The sequence below is a fragment of the Halichoerus grypus genome, chromosome 6 (genome assembly GCF_964656455.1).
Source record: "Halichoerus grypus chromosome 6, mHalGry1.hap1.1, whole genome shotgun sequence".
In the NCBI taxonomy this organism is placed as follows: Eukaryota; Metazoa; Chordata; class Mammalia; order Carnivora; family Phocidae; genus Halichoerus; species Halichoerus grypus.
Window position 1 is genome coordinate 133831924 of NC_135717.1, and position 17555 is coordinate 133849478.

Consider the following 17555-nt stretch of genomic DNA (forward strand, 5'->3'; position numbering starts at 1 on the left):
CTTCCCCAACCTGTTCAGTTTTTAGCAAATTCTAGTAAGCCGTCTTCCCAATTAGATGGTAAACTTTGTGAAGCAGGAAGGGCCAAAGTACACTTTTACTTCAGAGTCACTTCTTCCCTGCCCCACTGCACCTGTTGTAATTCTCTGTATTAAAAATAAAATATTTATTAGCGCTCAGTAAATACATAGTTCATTGGTGAATCACAGCGAAGTCTTCCATTAACCTTAAGTGGTTAAGGAGGAGATCATGAACTCCATAGGAAGGAATGGATGTAAAGTGATAATCAGGATCAGTTCTCACAACTTCTAAAATGCATGCTTGAACATAGCAAGACCAAGAATACAGGTCATCCATCTAATGAAACCATTTCAGAGAGAGTCCATTTCTTCCCAGGGGCAAGGAGGGCCAAATATCGTGGCAGGGTCCTGAAAAACTTCTAGGACTGTGTGGGCAGCTCCTGCAGCCCCACGCCCCATAACCTAGCCAGCAGGTGAAAGAGAGTGGCTTCCGATGGAGACTGTCCATCCATGGCAGCTAGCTTACCACTCTTCTTCCTGAGCCACTCCAGCCAGACGAATCGTCGAGTGATAGTCCTAAAGAAGATCAAAGCTAAATTCTCAAGTAAAACATGTATGCAGGAATTAAAGTCTGTGTGAAGCTACTGGTATTAAAAATTCTGAACATTATGATTAACAGAGAAAGGAAAAAAGATCCAAACTACTAACTAAAGTTTCTTTGACAAGTGAATTTCAGGGGAGGAGTTTTAAGAAAAGAAACCAGATCAGGTGCTCGCTGGTCAGGACAATCACATCCATAGCGGAGGCATCACATAGAGTTCTAATGCTGAAACCGGGCTCTAAGAGAAGAGGGGATGGGGCAGAGGGAGAGAAGGAGTCGGGAGTTTGGAAAGAGGGACCACGTGAGACCAGGCCATTAGATCAGAAAGTTTCTGGGCCTTAAATACAAAGCTCTTCCAGTACCTTTTCTATCTGAGCCAGCCTTCAGTTCACTTGCTCAGTTTCTTTCAAGTTCCCTATGTTGCTTTATTACTAAGACTATCCATTTGCATGTGTCAGATGAACCTGACCAGTGTTGGAGATAGAAAAGATTTTCTACTTTCCATGGGTCAAAGTCCCCCTTCTTGCACTTTTCCTATGTTAGAAAAGAAAGAGAATTTCAACATGATTTTGCTTATATTTCCTCACTGAAACAGCTAGTTAACAAAAGAACCACCTATGTTTTTTTTTTTCTTTTATGGTTGTTTCATTGATCAAAGTTTAGTTCCTATTCCATTAAAAATAAAGCCAGCTGTCCTTAAAATCTTTAACATTTGCAGTTCTGCAAGTGACCCCCAGTGAACCAGTTAGTGAGTACAGATGGAAAACTGGGAGAGAAGGGGTGTGGGTTTATAAAAGTGTCTCCTGGGTTTTTAACTAGCCTCAGGCTACAATAAAATGTTAATGAAAATATATTAGAAGAAACAGTCAGGGACAACAATAATTAACCACATGAAACACCATTGAATTATTTAAAACAATGCCTCCCCACCCTCCATCATTCCACCTGCACAGGGAGAACAGGTCAGATGGAAGAGATCTCACAGCATTGCCTGAAGGTCAAGGTTCTAGGGCAAACCACAGAGAGTCAAAAAAAAACAGAAAAGAAAACTTCCAGAGGACAGGATGTAACATCTGCCTGAGGTCTGATTTGGGGAGTTTATAACAAATATATCCCACTGGATCCTGTCTTCAAACCCATGCTCAAATGTCTCTTGAACAAGAAGTGTTTTGAGGATGGCTAGAGCAATGCAGTTTCTGCTAAAGATGTGGTGTAGACAGTTTACTTGTTAGTAAACTTAGCCAAAATAATAGGAGCTAGTTCACAGTTATTCTGGTTTTTTCTACCGGTACGCATTTCTGTGTTTAATGCCATCATATTGAATGCAATCTAATGTGTCACATTTTGAGAAACTGATTTTTGAGGGAGTCTCATTTGAATGAATGGAATGAGATGTTTTTGTAGTGCAGATGAGAAGAGTAAGATGCTCTTTCAAAGGCTCTCATGCCCTGGTCTGTCACATTCACGGGGCCTTAAATTCCACCACACTCTTCATACAACAGAGTAACATTTGTTTTCCTAACCACAGGAGAAGAAATTCTAAAGACGAAAAACTGTCCCCAGGGACACAAAGTACTGGTAAAGCAACATAACAACATGCATAATGCAAAAAAACAGGTTAAATTTAGTGATGGATGAACATCAAACAATTTCTAGCTCTGTTTCAATTTAGATACTTATTCTAAGCGTGTCGAAATGATATAAACCTCGTGAGCCTACATAATTGAGCTTAAAAATTTTTTCTTGAGCAGTTCGTCCTCACAGCATTTGCCCCTGCCCCCACCTCCCCAGTACTTCGCCCCTTCCATCCTTTTGCTTCTTCGCATAGAATCTGGAAAATAAAAGTCAAGGGCTACACAAATATGAAAACAAACCCTGCGAAGTTTATAAATATGGTTCTGTCTGTGAGGCTAAAGTGGAACTCCATTTCTGTTCACTTACTTTTCCTACACCATCTAAACCAGTTTCTCCTCATGCCACACAGGATGGAGAACCAACATGCCGAAAAATCCCCATTGCCTTCAAAGCATACTTTACAGAGAATGAAAAAATATGTCACCATCTTGGATATAACGGTATTTTTCTTTCAAGTTTTTTAGAGTTTATTATTTTATTTTTCTAATACTTCAACAATGTATGTAAGAATACATATTTTTGTCCCTGTTGAGAGTAATGCAAAAGACAGAAAATGTGAAATCAGTAGGACTCCCCTGAGATCTCAGATTTGCTACTCGGTCTCTTTATAGGAAAGCATTCCCCTCAATACTTTGGAAGAATATTAACCATCTGATGCCCTTGAAGTTAAAATAAGAAAGTAGAAAGGGTCACACCTGAAAGTTCTAAAGAAAGTTGTCATGCCAAATTTAAATATAAAGAGAGGAGGAAAGACAGAGGGGCTCCAGGATTTGTCCCAGAATCATACTCACTAGAGGACCTAGACAAAAAACCCCAAAACTTTGGAATTCTCATCCTGTGCTCTCATTCAAATCCTGATACCAGGAAATTGTTTTGAAATGCACCAGGAGAAATCTTTACTCAATATCACTTTACTTGTCAAAAATGCTACCTGTCAAGACCAGGATCAGAACCAGAAGGAAGATCGGAGAAAAAAAAAACAAAAAACACTGTGTCGTACACCTGAAATTAATATAATATTGTATATCAACCATACTTCAATTAAAATGAAGAAAAAACAATAAAATAATAAAATGGAGGTTAAAAACAAACAAACAAAAAACCCCACAAATACCTGAACGATCTAAAGCACTCTAACCTCATATACTTTTCTTAAAAGAAAATCCTTAAGCCTTCCCTAAGACTATTTACCCTTACTTTACATAGCAGTCTAGCAACATTAATATGATTTGCCAACCTGTAATCAATTAGAAAAGGAGAAAGGGACCACTAGACATAGACAGATAGAAGAGACATTTATTGTTGAATGCATAACATTGATGCCAGGTTGAGGCTCAGGCATGCCTTGTACAAATTTAGGTGACATCACCACCAGTATCTAGCAGAATCCTAAAATTTTCATTGTGCAAAAATATGTCATGGGAAGAACAAGGGCTCTGCCTAATTCAAGATTGGAATATGCAACCAGCCATGTTAGATAGAATGAGAGAGGGACAGCCACAGTATTCAAATTACATGGGGCCCTTGAATAAGAATTTGCCATCATCTTAAAAGGAGGTTCAGAAAGAGGACCAGATGTGTAGAAAAGAAGCAGTTGTCCTGGGGTAGAGCACAAGGGCTGGACTTAAGTCCTTCCATCCCATCACTGAAAGGTTATAAATTCGGGAGTCCTAGCAACTCTGCTATAAAGAACACCAAGAGATGGATGCTAGCCAAAGAGAGAAAGGTAAGAGCTTGAGACCCCTCCAGTGGAATATTCCAGGAGAGAAGGGGTTTTGTCTATTTTGTTTACTGATGTAGCCCAAGATCATAGAAGAATGCCTGGAAAATAGTTGGTGCTTAATAAATACTGATGATTTTAATGGGTGAATCAATCAACAGACCTGTGGAACCAGGTGCAGGCAATGAGTAGATCCCCAGCAATCAGCCCGAGGGAAAGCGAGAGCAACTGGAACAGAAGAATGACAGAAGCTCAGCTTGTGATGAAAAGTAAGACAACCCTCCCATTGAGGGAAAGAACTGAGATCCTGTCACTTGACAAGTGGGGGCTGTTGATTCAGCAGAGTTCGACACAAATGACTAGGATGTCCTTATTGAAAATCCCCTAACTTATGGGACCCAGGGGGAGCTCAGGCTATAAGTGCAAACAGCTCTATGTATATCAAAATTTCTTGAGGTCATTAGTTCATAAAAATGAAATTTTAAAGAAAATGTTCCTAATGTTACCTTGAGATATCAACAAAAGATCTATTATATCCATTTTGCTTGGGAAATCCATGATATATTTTAGAACTATTTTCATCAAAAGTCCCTAAAATGGAAAGATAGTGAGGCTAGGTTTCAGTTACCTGGGAAACTATGCTCTGTAAAATGTCTCCACATTGAGCAATGCAGAACCACAGGATTAGTGCTCTGCCTCAGTCACACTGGGGATGATGCCTCCTGATCCAAGATGAACAGGAGTCTGGCATCACAATACTCAAGATCAAAGCAGTCAAGTCATTTTGTCCAACTTTGAATACTTCATAGAAAAGGAACTTACAAATGTAGTTCAAGTAAATCTGTTAGGTATCATCAGTCAGAATGGTTATCCAAACTCAGCCCAGACCCAGTTCAATTGACCAATTATTTTATCTATGTGATATTTACATAAACTTGATCAAAATCATCTCTCAGGACTTGGCTTAAGTGCTGCCAAAAGAATAATAATAATTTTTAAAAAGTGAAAACTTCATGTTAAATCCCACTTTTAGCAGCTCTAGAGTGCTAAAAAGAACCTTCAGTATGTTACTTGATGTTGACTTCTGTTTTTTGAATTAAGAACCAGTGAAAGCTCTCTCTCTTCCCACTATCTCAGAGGTGTGTTTCCCTGAGAATAGACAGAGCTACCGCCACATTTTGGCAAGACATAAACAAAAGTACTTGGTATGGCATCACTGACCCACCAACCCTAATGAGTGTTTTAATTCTTGCAAATTGACAAGTTTGAGTAGGTATATTCATAGCCTAAGCCAGATGTATTTTGCAATTCAAATTTTTCAAATTTTGAAAAGGTAATCGGTCTCCTATGCTGAGTACCATGTAGCATCCCTGGGGAAGTCTGAGGAAACACCCAAACATAAGATCATGTCAGTGAAACATATGCATAAAGATTAGTAAGAGCCCCACATCATTTTAGGACAAGTTTTGTGCTCAAATAAATTAAGGGAAAAAAGTTCACTTTCAAGAACCCCTTCAGTTTGGGAGTGGAGGCTAACGGGAGGTAGACCTGTAGTGGATCCAGTATTTGAGTGCGAGAGGGGAACAAGGAAAGAAAAATTCATGTTATTTCAATGCTCTGCTATCTAGAAAAGAAACTATTTATTTGCAGTTCCAATAGTTAATAGAATCTTTTGAGGGTTGGTCCTTTCTAATTGAGACCTCACTGTCTTACCTTCAAAAGGATCATTTTAAGTAGAGAGTGTCTGTGCTTCCAGGGTAGACTCTAAAGTAATTTACTGCTTCCAAACTCCACCCAGTTCCTTCTATAATGTTCACAGTTTCAGAATTCAGGTCTGCTTAAGTCTGAAATCACAGCCCACCTGGCTCCATTTATCCCCCTTTCATATTAAGGACAACGTAACCCGAAACCTTTATCTTCAACCTTTAAACATTTCACACAGACCATTTGGGAAATTTATTGTCATCTTAAAAAGACTTGTCTTTTTCATTCAGTGTGCCCCACTACAAAAACCAGCTCGGTACCTGTCGGCCATCTGGTCTCTTTGTATCTACCAGGCTAAAATTTCCAGATTTCCTCCTTGGAATTTGCTCTGTAGAAGACGAATCCGATTAGTTGAAAAATAATGCTGGAAGAGTTACAAGCCATTATTCTGAGCACAAATGACATTTTCTTTAATAAGTGTTCCCAGTCTAAATAAGCTTTGAACTTCATATCTGCCTGGCTGCTGGGGTTTGTTTGCAATAGTCGTGTAGCCAACACGATGACACCTCTGGCTGAGACCCAGATATTTTTAATCAGCAAAGCTGTAATATGTGAAACAGCTTCAGATGGTCCTTCCTTTTCCATGTCAGAAATTTCCAGAAACCTAACTTAGTGATTCTAGCAGAGAGCAAAGAAAATTGAGCCAAGCTTTATTGCGTCATAACAGCCAATACGTGCCAGTAATTTGAAATCTAACAGGACCTTGTAGCAAGAAATAGGAAAAGATTTACTTTTTGAGAATACATAGGATTGTATGCCAGTGACAGCTACAACGGAGAGGCTCAGGGGTCTGAGCAAGGCCTTTTCGTAGTTTATTAATGATGGCCCTTTCCTCCAGGTCATGGCTTCTCAACTCTACCTGCACATGAGAACCAAGTGAGGTGCTCTTTATTTTTTTATTTTTTTTAAACATACCAATACTCTACTTCATAGCAGACATGAAACCAGAAACTCTAAGAGTGTATTTCAGACATCTTTATTTTTAGTAGCTCTCTAGATGATTCAAATGTGCAGCCAAATTTGATAACAGCTGCTCTGGGCCATTCATTCATTCATTCATTCATTTGATCAATCATTCAACAAATATATACTGAGTACCAGCTATGTCCTGGGACTATTCTAAGCACTGGAGATTCAGAAGGAAAATGTCCAGAGTAGCTGGAAGATAGTCACCAAGGGTCACAGCTGATGGAGGCCAGCATGCAGGAGCTAGGTCATGCATAACCTTGAAGGATTTTGGATTTCATTCTAAGCAATGGAGAGCCATGGGCAACGGGGGGTGGGGGTAGGGGGTGGAGGTTAAGCAGAGAAGTGACATGATCTGATTTATATTTTTAAAATAACATTTGGCTGCCCCTTGGAGAACATCGTTAAAATTAAATCAAGTCCAAGGACAGAACAAACCACAAGTTTAGGGAGTAGAACAATGGAAACTGTTGGACACTTGCTTTCTTATTGCCTTTGTCTCAAACCAATGCATTGGTATGCCTGGTGTTTAAAAAACTCATCATTCCTCTGGGCCATGTTTGGATGAATTACTCTGGCCCCGGCCCACTTAGTGACCTCCCAATGTTCGGAGGAGACTGCATATGACTTCTGCTACTAGACAGAACTCACTTTCAGAGCACAGCACACATTTCTCAGCTTGATTATGCATGACTGACTGCTTCCCAGCTTAGGCATTCACTTAGTAATAGGAGGATAAAAAAGAATACAAGGAATGACTCTTCCCAGGTGAGACACATATGCACCATGTAGAAATAGCAATTTTACTATGGGCTGTCAAACAGGTGCTAACATCCACAACCAGGGAGAAAGCTATGGTCTCTAACTAAGGCTATGGGCTCTCTCTCTTGTTTAGATGGTTATTGAAATAAGGTCCTGTGTCTTTCTCATAAATTATAATGCAAGCATCTTCCCTGTGATGTGGATTTGTGAGTCATACAAACAGGATAAGCCAAGACTGATGAATTAAGGAACCCAATTCATGTTGTGTTCTTAACCAGATCACAACTGAGAGTCAGAGCATGACTTAGAGAATAGGAAAAAAGTAGAGACAACAAAACCTGGAAAACACAACCTGCTCTATTAACATCTTTTATTTACCATTGCCCTCTTTTTCCTTTAGTTGAGGCTATCCTGAAGTGTGCTTCAAGATAAATAGTAAAATCAAGGCTAGGAGTGAATGAAAGACTCTAAAAGGCTCCTGCGTAGATGGGGACCAACCAGCAGCACATTTAGGTTTGGTTTTCATGGTTTAGATCCATCAATTCATATATTTTAGCCAGCATTTGTAAAACAGGCAAGGAGATTTTTGTAAGTTGATGTCATTGACATATATGCACAAAATAATTTTATTGTGAATCAGAAACACAGTAACTGCTAAACCCCACTTCCCATTGAGTCATTGTTTTTATAATGCAAGGTTTGATGGCACAAATTTTCTGGGAAAGGCGATTAATTTTCTCTTAAAGTGAAAAATCACTTCCAGTGAGGCAAACTCCACTGCAAAGTTATATTAAATTTAAGCCTACTTATTCTAGAAAATTCATACATTGCCATCTACTGACAGATAATAATAACTTTCGTTAGTAACTTACTTATATTTAAAACAGTAGTCCTAGTTGCTAATGTAAATTAATTATTCAACAATTATTCACTGGACTCCTATTCTAGGCACAGGGATATAAAATGAATAAGATCCGAGTATTTCTGCGCACCTAGAGCTCATCGAGCTGAGGGTGCCCACCTTGCTCTCTGTTGCCTCTGTTTCATGGCCCATCACCAACCAGTATTGTGCATTTATCTGTTTATTGTCATACTCCTCTATAGATTCAAGGAGGAATTGACTTATTTATGCTCTCTCACCATCTCCAGATATCCAGCTCGTAATCGCCTTTCCATAAGTATCTGCTCAATAATGAATGAATCAATAAACTCAGAATCACATAACTTATAAAAGGCAGACCCCAAACTCAAGCCCAGATCCATCTGACCGCAGAGCTCATGTCCCTCGATTATATTCTTCCACAGTGTTCATGAATTCTTTAATTAGGATGCCCCTAAATTAGGAATGGCCTACATTTTCTACAATAGATGTGCCCAGTGATATAACCAATGAAATAAAGTTTTCAAATTACCTTAAATGATGCTAGCAATTGCTGATAATATAATTTTTAGAAGAAAAAAACCCCAGGGTAAGAAATTATATATATAGCATGAGAAAAATGACTGCAAGATAGATATAAAAGCAAGGACTGGAGGCAAAGGCATGAAAATGTTTGGACTAGTTCACTCTGGATAATGGGATTGTGGTAACTTTTGCTTCCTCTTTGCTACTTTTCTCTATTTTCCAAATGTTCTAGTAAGGACACATAACCACTTATATAACCCTAAAAAGATAATTTTGACGCTTATGTAGATTTTTTAGTGGAGTATAAGAGCAAAAAGGGTGTACTAGGCAGGGAGAATTTCAGTAGCAAAGAAACAGAGGAAGGGATTTCCAGAAGACTAGCTCAGCTGGCTCTGACTCACTGTGTATGGAGGTGGTGGGGGGACACTCTCCAAAGGTGTATTGGAGCTTGATTATAGAAAATCTTTCAGGCTGAGTTTGGACTTCATCTTCAAGTAGTAGGGAGCCATGGAGAGTATTGGAGTTGACAGGAAAGTGCTATTGAATGCTCAAAGCCTAAGTGATTGTGAGAAAAGTAACACAACTGGAACATCAATTAACCCCTGTGTGCATTAGTCCCCCTGGCTGACATGTCTTTAGCTTTGACATTCTGTAATTATATCTTAAAGATTACACAAGAACACATTTACTTGCCAAAAATTGCTTTGCTAACAAATTTTGCCACTGCAAATGTGACAGTGTCCCTTGGGCCAAGGCCTTTCAGAAGACTGATCATCTTAAAAGTACAACAAACAAAAGATTTTTTTTAATTTAGGGGTTCAATCAGGCATTAGTTTTCTCTATTTCTATTTACTCCTTCTTAATGAATTTATAATATGGAATTGGGATATAATATAGGAATATACTTACTGTTGAGTATTAAATATTCTTGTGAAAATTTTGTTTGTTAGATTTTTAGACCTGGGCATTTTACACTGTATTTTTTTGCGTGTGTGTGTGTGTGTGTGAACTTTTTGGTTTCCTAGCACTGTATCTGGAAGCCAATCAGCCAGAGATATCACAAGAGGCAAAAGTAATAGACATACTCCTGTTAATATAGATTCCTACAAAATCATCAGACTCATGAATCAAACTTTTACTTTTTTTTTCCTGCAGAGATAAACATCCATAGGAATTGTAAAATCCAAGCATATAATAATTCTCTTTTCTAAGCAGGGATTCAGAAGCCTCATGAAAATAGCTCTAAGTTTTTTTCACTCTACAAAGGAAATACATATATGCGCCAACATATGTAAAAACTGCCTTTCCTCTTGTTCTAGCATGAAAAGTCATACTTGTTCTTCCCTATCTGCTTTACATGTTACCTTTTTGTGAAGCCAACTATATGAGAATTCTTTTGGCTTCAAGTGAAAGAAATCCAACTCAAACTGGCTGAAGAAAAACCAGTGTGTATAATTAAGAAGTCAGAGGTAGTTTTGACTTACGTTCTACAAAGCTTAGCAACGCCCACAGAACAAGTGCACCTTTAACCTACCAGCTCCATCAGGAACCCGAGATTCGTCTTACGTGGGAGTGGCTTGGCTATTGTACCCACCTCTCAACTCATCACTGAGACTGGGACGTGGACTGCTCTAATTGGTCAAAAAGAATTCTCTCTCAGCCAGCAGGTGAAAGATCTGTTCTAGGCAAAGAAAATAACAGGAAAGAAGGAAAAAGGCTTACAATCAAGGGACTGTAGAGTTTCTGGGGAATTACAAAGCATGACATTCAGGAAAAATATTTGGAAAGGAGGAAACCATTACTCAGGGTTTGGAGTTCATCTTGAAACCAGGAGGGTAGGAATTGAAGAATTAAAACCAGAAAGTATGATCATATCTGCATCTTTAGTTAGCTCATTCTAAAAGCCAGATGAAAGAGGGATTGGAAGAGGGAAAATTCTGCATAACTTTTTACCTGTATTAGAACACTTATACTATTAAATTATAAGCCAACTGGTGTAGCCACTATGGAAAACAGTATGGAGTTTCCTCAAAAAATAAGAAATAAAAGGGCGCCTGGGTGGCTCAGTTGGTTAAATGTCCGACTCTTGATTTTGGCGCAGGTCATGATCTCAGGGTTGTGAGATTGAGCCCCACGTTGGGCTCTGCACTGGGCATGGAGCCTGCTTAAGATTCTCTCTCCCTCCGCCCCTCCCCCACTCTAAAGAAAAAAAAGAAAGAAAAAAAATAGAACTACCATATGATCCAGCAATCCCACTTGTAGGATTATACCATAAAGTGAAAACATTAACTCAAAAAACACCTGCAGTCCCATGTTTATAGTAACATTATTTACAGGAGCCAAGACATGGAAACAATTTAAGGGTCCATTGAAGGATGAATGGATAAAAATTTGTGAGATATAAATGATAGATAGATAGATATTATTTGGCCATGAAAAATAGGGAAATTCTATCATTTGTGATGATATGGTGGACCTTGAAGGCATTATGCTAAGCAAAATAGGCAGAGAAAGACAAGTACTATTCGATCTCATATATGGAATCTTAAAAAAAAATTCATAGCAAAAAAGATTAGATTTGTGGTTACCAGAGACATGAGATGGGGGGAGAGGAATTTGGAAGGTAGTCAAAATGTACAAACCTTCAGTTATAAAATAACAAATACTAGGGACGCCATGTACAACATGACGACTATAGTTAACACTGCTATATGATATAGAGAAAAGTTTTTAAGAGAGTAATAGATCCTAAGATTTTATATCACAAGGAGTAATTTTTTTCCCTTTATTTTTATTATATCTATATGAGATGATGAATGTTAACTAAACCTACTGTGGCAATCATTCCACAATATATGTAAATTAAGTCATCATGCTGTACACCTTAAACTTAAACAGTGATGGATGTCATTATTTCTCAGTAAAATTGGGGGAAAAAATTGTAAGCCAGTATTTATGTGCTTTCTCTACTTTCTCTACTTAACTGTCAGCTCCTCTAGGGCAGGGCCAATTTTTTATTCATCTTTATAGCCCTCATCTGTCACTGTAAATCCTTAATGAAACTCATTAAAATAAAAGAAAATTACTTTTCAATAAAATGACCGTAAGTTTTCACATAAATCAGATCTGAAAGGAGAATATATTACCAGAAGTTCTATACTTCCAAAAAAGAAAAGCCATGAAAATATTAATGTTAGATTAGTTTTCAGACATTAAGATGTACTAAACCTAAGCCTTACACAAAATTTTTTTGCCTGGATTGAAAAGTTGTCTTTGGTCTAGAAAGAGGGTTGTAAATGTGGTAGCCTATGGTCTAGTTTATTTCTTCATTTTATGCTCTACACCAGGAATTGGCAATTTTTTACTATAAAAGATCAAGGAGTAATTATTTTAGCTTTTGTGTGTTAAATGGTCTCTATTGCACCTATTCAAATCTGCCATTTTGCAAAAGAGCAGCCGTAGACAATTCATAAATGGATGTGGTTGTGTTCCAATAAAACTTTATTCATGAACACTGAAATTTAAATTTGATATAATTTCACATATCAACGAAGCAATGTGGCCATGTCCTCTTGCCCCCAAAACACGTCCCTTTATTCTAGCATGGTGCTAAAAATAATAGACATTCATCTGTTTGGGTTTCACCAAGTCTTCATTCCATTTTGTAGGACTTTCAGCTTTATTTTCTAACACCTTAAAATATATATATTTTTAAAGTAGCAGTCATTTAAAAGCAAAAAAGACACATAAAGTTGAAACCCCAGACTTAGGCTCCAAGTGTGTGGCTAGAGGGTAAGAAGAGGGTCAGAGGAGTAGTGGACAGGAAGGCGCTAGGGAAAGGTCCTGAAAGAGAAGGTAAGAGAGAACAAAAGAAGCGTATTTCTTTATAATTTCACAAATATGTCCAAGATGATGCCCGTAGTCTTGGATTTCCTTTGTGAGTCAGAGCATAATATTTCCATTCTTAAAAACACTGGCTTTTCTTTTCATCTGACGCTACCCATTGATTTCTAAGGGAATAAATGGAATTATTCTTATTTCCTGAGCCTTTTATCCCCTTTCAGGAGGTCAAGTTCCTGGAGGATAGTAGTAAATGAACCATGGTAGAGCAGTTTGTGGAAACTTTTACTTGACCTGTAACTTAGTTTTAGAAGTAATTCTAAGCAGTTATAAAATGACTATGCTTGAAAAATAATTGCTCATCGTGGTAACAAATAAATTCTATCTATGCAATCCAGCAAGAATATTATATCCCAAAAAAGACTTTCATTTAAAATTGTGGTTTCTAGGTATCATTGTTCACATACTTGGCTAACGATATAACTTTGTATTTTAGGAAATATACATTTTATATACTTAAAAGAGGAAAAAAATACTTCAGTGTCGGGGCGCCTGGGTGGCTCATTCGTTAAGCATCTGCCTTTGGCTCAGGTCATGATCCCAGGGTCCTGGGATCAAGCCCCACATCGGGCTCCCTGCCCCGCGGGAAGCCTGCTTCTCCCTCTCCCACTCCCCCTGCTTGTGTTCCCTCTCTCGCTCTCTCTCTGTCAAATAAATAAATAAAATCTTTAAAAAAAAAATACTTCAGTGTTTCAGGATTTCTTTTGTTTTGTTTTATTTATTTATTTTTACAAGGGAACACAGGGAGAGGACATAGAGAGGAGGCAGGGCTGGAGAAGACACGATTAATGTAAGTCAAGAAAACAAACCATAGGGGAGAAAGACACAAGGGCTGCAATCCCAAAGTAGCTGAATAATGCTTTGATGTATGGTAGCAAAGGGAAGGAATAAAAAACACAATAAGCTCTAGGGACAGAGGACTTTATTTGTCTTTGTTTTCCAATAGGATGGTCTTCCTAATGTCTCTCTTCTATTCTCATATTCCAAAATACTTACTGAATTTATTGAATACCAGTGATTTGTTACTTACTCTACAAGATGTTTTAAACACTCAGACAAATAAGATAGAATCCCTGACCTCTTTTCAGTTTTTTACTATTATCAAGAAAGTAACTACAACATTCTTGCATATGTCGTTTGGTGCACATAAGATTTGTAGTGTTAGGTAGATACTCAGGAGTGAAACCTTTGTGTAATAGAGAATACCTATGTTTAGCTTTTCTCAGAACTGTCAGTTTTTCTAAATGATTGTTCCAGTTTTTACTACCTATCAATGTAAGAGAGCTTCACATCCTCACCAAAGCTTATTAATGTCAGTCTTTAATTTTAGCAATTCTAGTGGGTAAATTGTGGTATCTTACTGTGATTTTTCCCTGAGTTTCTTTGATAATTAAAGATGCATATACTTACAGGATATTTTGATGGTCTTTCTTGTGGATTGCCTCTTCAAGTCTTTGTCTATTTTTAAATTAAATTATCTATCTTCTTTTTAAAGATTCGAGGGTCTTCTTTATGTATATATATATATATATATATATATATATATATATATATATATTAGATATAAGTCCTTTGAATTGAAGTCTAATCAAAGGCTGTTTCCATTCCCAGAATTGGAGAAACTGACAATATCTGGCTGCTGAAATCTCTAGATTTCTATAGGCCAGTGACTGTTTTATACCTCTCATTCTGGCCTTTTTATAATTGCATTGCTTTCGTTCCATCATTTATGTGTATTTTGAATATTTTTTCCCAGCCTGTAGTTTACCTTTTCACTCTTTGAATGACGGCTTTTTATAAACAGAAGTTCATAATTTATTGAAGCATATTTTATCAATTATTTCTTTTGAAGTTAATGGCTTTTATGACTGTTGAAGCAATCTTCGCCTATCTCAAGGCTGTCAGAATGGCCTGGTGTCTTCTAAAAGTTTGATTTTTCTCACATTTAGGTCGATGGTCCATCTTGAATTAATTTTATATATGGTTTGAAATAGTGGTTAAAGTTAATGTTTTATCACATGGAAATACAGTTGTTCCAATACCATTTATTGCAAACATTCCATGTGCCAGTTTTTTACTAGTTACTGTCTTTCGCTCCAAACCCACCTAGCTGTATGCTGTTTTGTGATGCTGGGCCTGCGACTTTGCAAAGCACATTTCTGTTTTGCCAGCTGGCTTGCTGTTAAACGCTACCAGTAGAAGTTGCTAGAAAGAGGCTTCAAAGCTGGAGGAGAAGGAGAACTTAGTTTTCCTGTTTGTTAGTTTGTTGGTTTATTCCCAAGGGTGTCTGTGGCTGGTGGTCTCCATGAGTGGCACCCACCAATATTTCACCCCTGTTGAGGCAGAAGAATGTTCTGTCCTGCAGCAACAACACTCCCTTTTCAGAGGCCTGGGACCCATCCCACAAGTTCCTCCTCTGGCCCTGCAAAACTTGTAAACATAAGCAGCAGCTGAGATCAGCCCTCCTCAGAGCTGAGAATCAGCCCCACAAACACTTTCTCTAACTTTTCAAGCTTTTCCCTTTGATCCTTCAACTCGAGGGATGGTAGATGCATTCACTTTCTGCAGTTGTTACACTTAGATTCTCTGTTGCCCTTTTAGTAGTTCGTAACATGTTACTCCGTGAACAATGCTTTACATTATATTCTCTTTGTTCAAATTAGTTGTGTGGTTTCTATCTCCTGACAGACCTCCACTGATACAGCATCTGTTCACTCACTGAATTGCTGTGGAATGTCACCGCAAATCGGGTGACTTCATATAAATGGGTACGTTCTTGGCCTCTATGCTATGTCATGAGTTTGTGTGTCCTCATGCCAGTACCACACTGTATTAATTACTGTATTATTATAGTAAGTCTTACTATCTAAGAGTCATGCGGTTTTGTTTTTCTAGGAGCGTTGTCTTGGCTCTTCTAGATACTACATTTCCACCAGAATTTAGACTCAAGTCACCAAATTCCATTAAAAAAAGGCTGAGAATTTGATTGAGATTGCTTTGTATCTATAGATCAATTTGGAAAAAGTGGACATTTTACAATGTTGATTTTTTTTCACGGTAAACAAAGGGATATATTCATGTACATGGTATGTCCTACTACGTATTTAAGACTTGTTTGATTTCTCACAAAACTGTACTGTAACTTTCCTCATAGTATTTTTACACATTTTTCATTAGATTTAACCCTATGTATTTAATGTTTTTTGATGCTACACTTCATTTTCCATTTGCTTGTTGCTAGTATACAGAAAAACAATTTTTCATTGATGTTGTATCCAGCAACCTTGCAAATTTACTTATTAGTTCTAATAATTTATAAGTTTTATTTCTTTTTGTGTAGTTTTGATAAGTGGTGATTCTCAAGGAATTTGTCCTTTTAAACGGAGTTGTCAAATTTTTATTAGCATAAAGTTGTCCATGGTATCTTTATTGTCCTTTTAATGTCTGAAGATCAGTAATAGTATCTTCTTTTTCATTCTTCATGTTGGAAAATTTTTCTTTGTCTCTACTTTATCTTGATCAATACTGGTAGGGGGGGCTTTACCCATTTTATTAATCTTTTCAAAGAACCAACTTCTCACTTTGTTGATTTTAAGGATTAAACATTTGGTTTTTATTTTGTTGTTTTTTTTCTTTTATCTGTAGTATTTTTTTGCTTTCTACATTTTGAATTTAATTTGCTCTCTTTTTATAGCTCCTTGAAAATGAAAGGTCCCTCAAAACATTGCTGTGGCTGCACCCCTCCGATTTTGATATGTCATATTGTTTATTTTCATTTAGTTCAAAACATTTGCTAATTTTATCTTGCTTTTTTAAAAAAATTATGAGTCATTTAGAACATGTTGCTTAATTTCCAAACATTTGGGAATTTTCTAGGACTTTTGCTGTTGTTATTGATTTCTAGTTGATTTTCACTATGGTGAGAGAACTTACAGTATGATTTTAGTCTTTTAAATTTTATTAATATTTACTATATATCATATGGTCTATTTTGGCCGATGTTCCATGTGGGCTGAAAAAAATGTGTATCTTGCAGTTGTTGGGTGTGATGTTCTATAAATGTCAATTAATGCAAGATAAGTAATAATGTTACCTGAGTTCTCTATAAATTTTTTGTAGCTTCTTCTGTTAATTACTGAAAAAATGTTTTAAAATATGCAATTTTGAATGGGTTTGTCTATTTCTTTTTAAAGTTCTACTGAATTTTTCACTGTTATTTAGGTGCCAACACTTTTTTTTTTTTAAGATTTTTATTTTTTATTTATTTGACAGCGAGATAGAGAGAGAGCACAAGTAGGCAGAGTGGCAGGCAGAGGGAGAGGAGAAGCAGACTCCCCACTGAGCAAGAAGCCCAACACGGGGCTTGATCCCAGGACCCTGGGATCATGACCTGAGCTGAAGAGAGACTCCCAACCGACTGAGCCACTCAGGTGCCCCTAGGTGCCAACACATTTTGAATCATTATGTCTTGTTGGTGAATTTTATTGAAAGATATAAAATGGATTGAGAGAGAGAGAAAGATGGAAAGATTTCATATCATAAAGATAGCAAGTCTTTCCAAAATAATCTGTAAGTTAAATGCAAGATCAATCAATAGCCTAAAAATTTTCTTTTGTTGTAATTGTCAAGTTCATTCTATAAATCATCCAAGAGAATTAAAACCTAAAAATAGACAGAACAATTTCAAAGAAAGAATTTTAAAAGGGAGGATTCACATTTTACTAATCTTACAATTACAAATATTCAGAAATTAAATCAGAGTGAGACTCTACCAAGTTAGATAA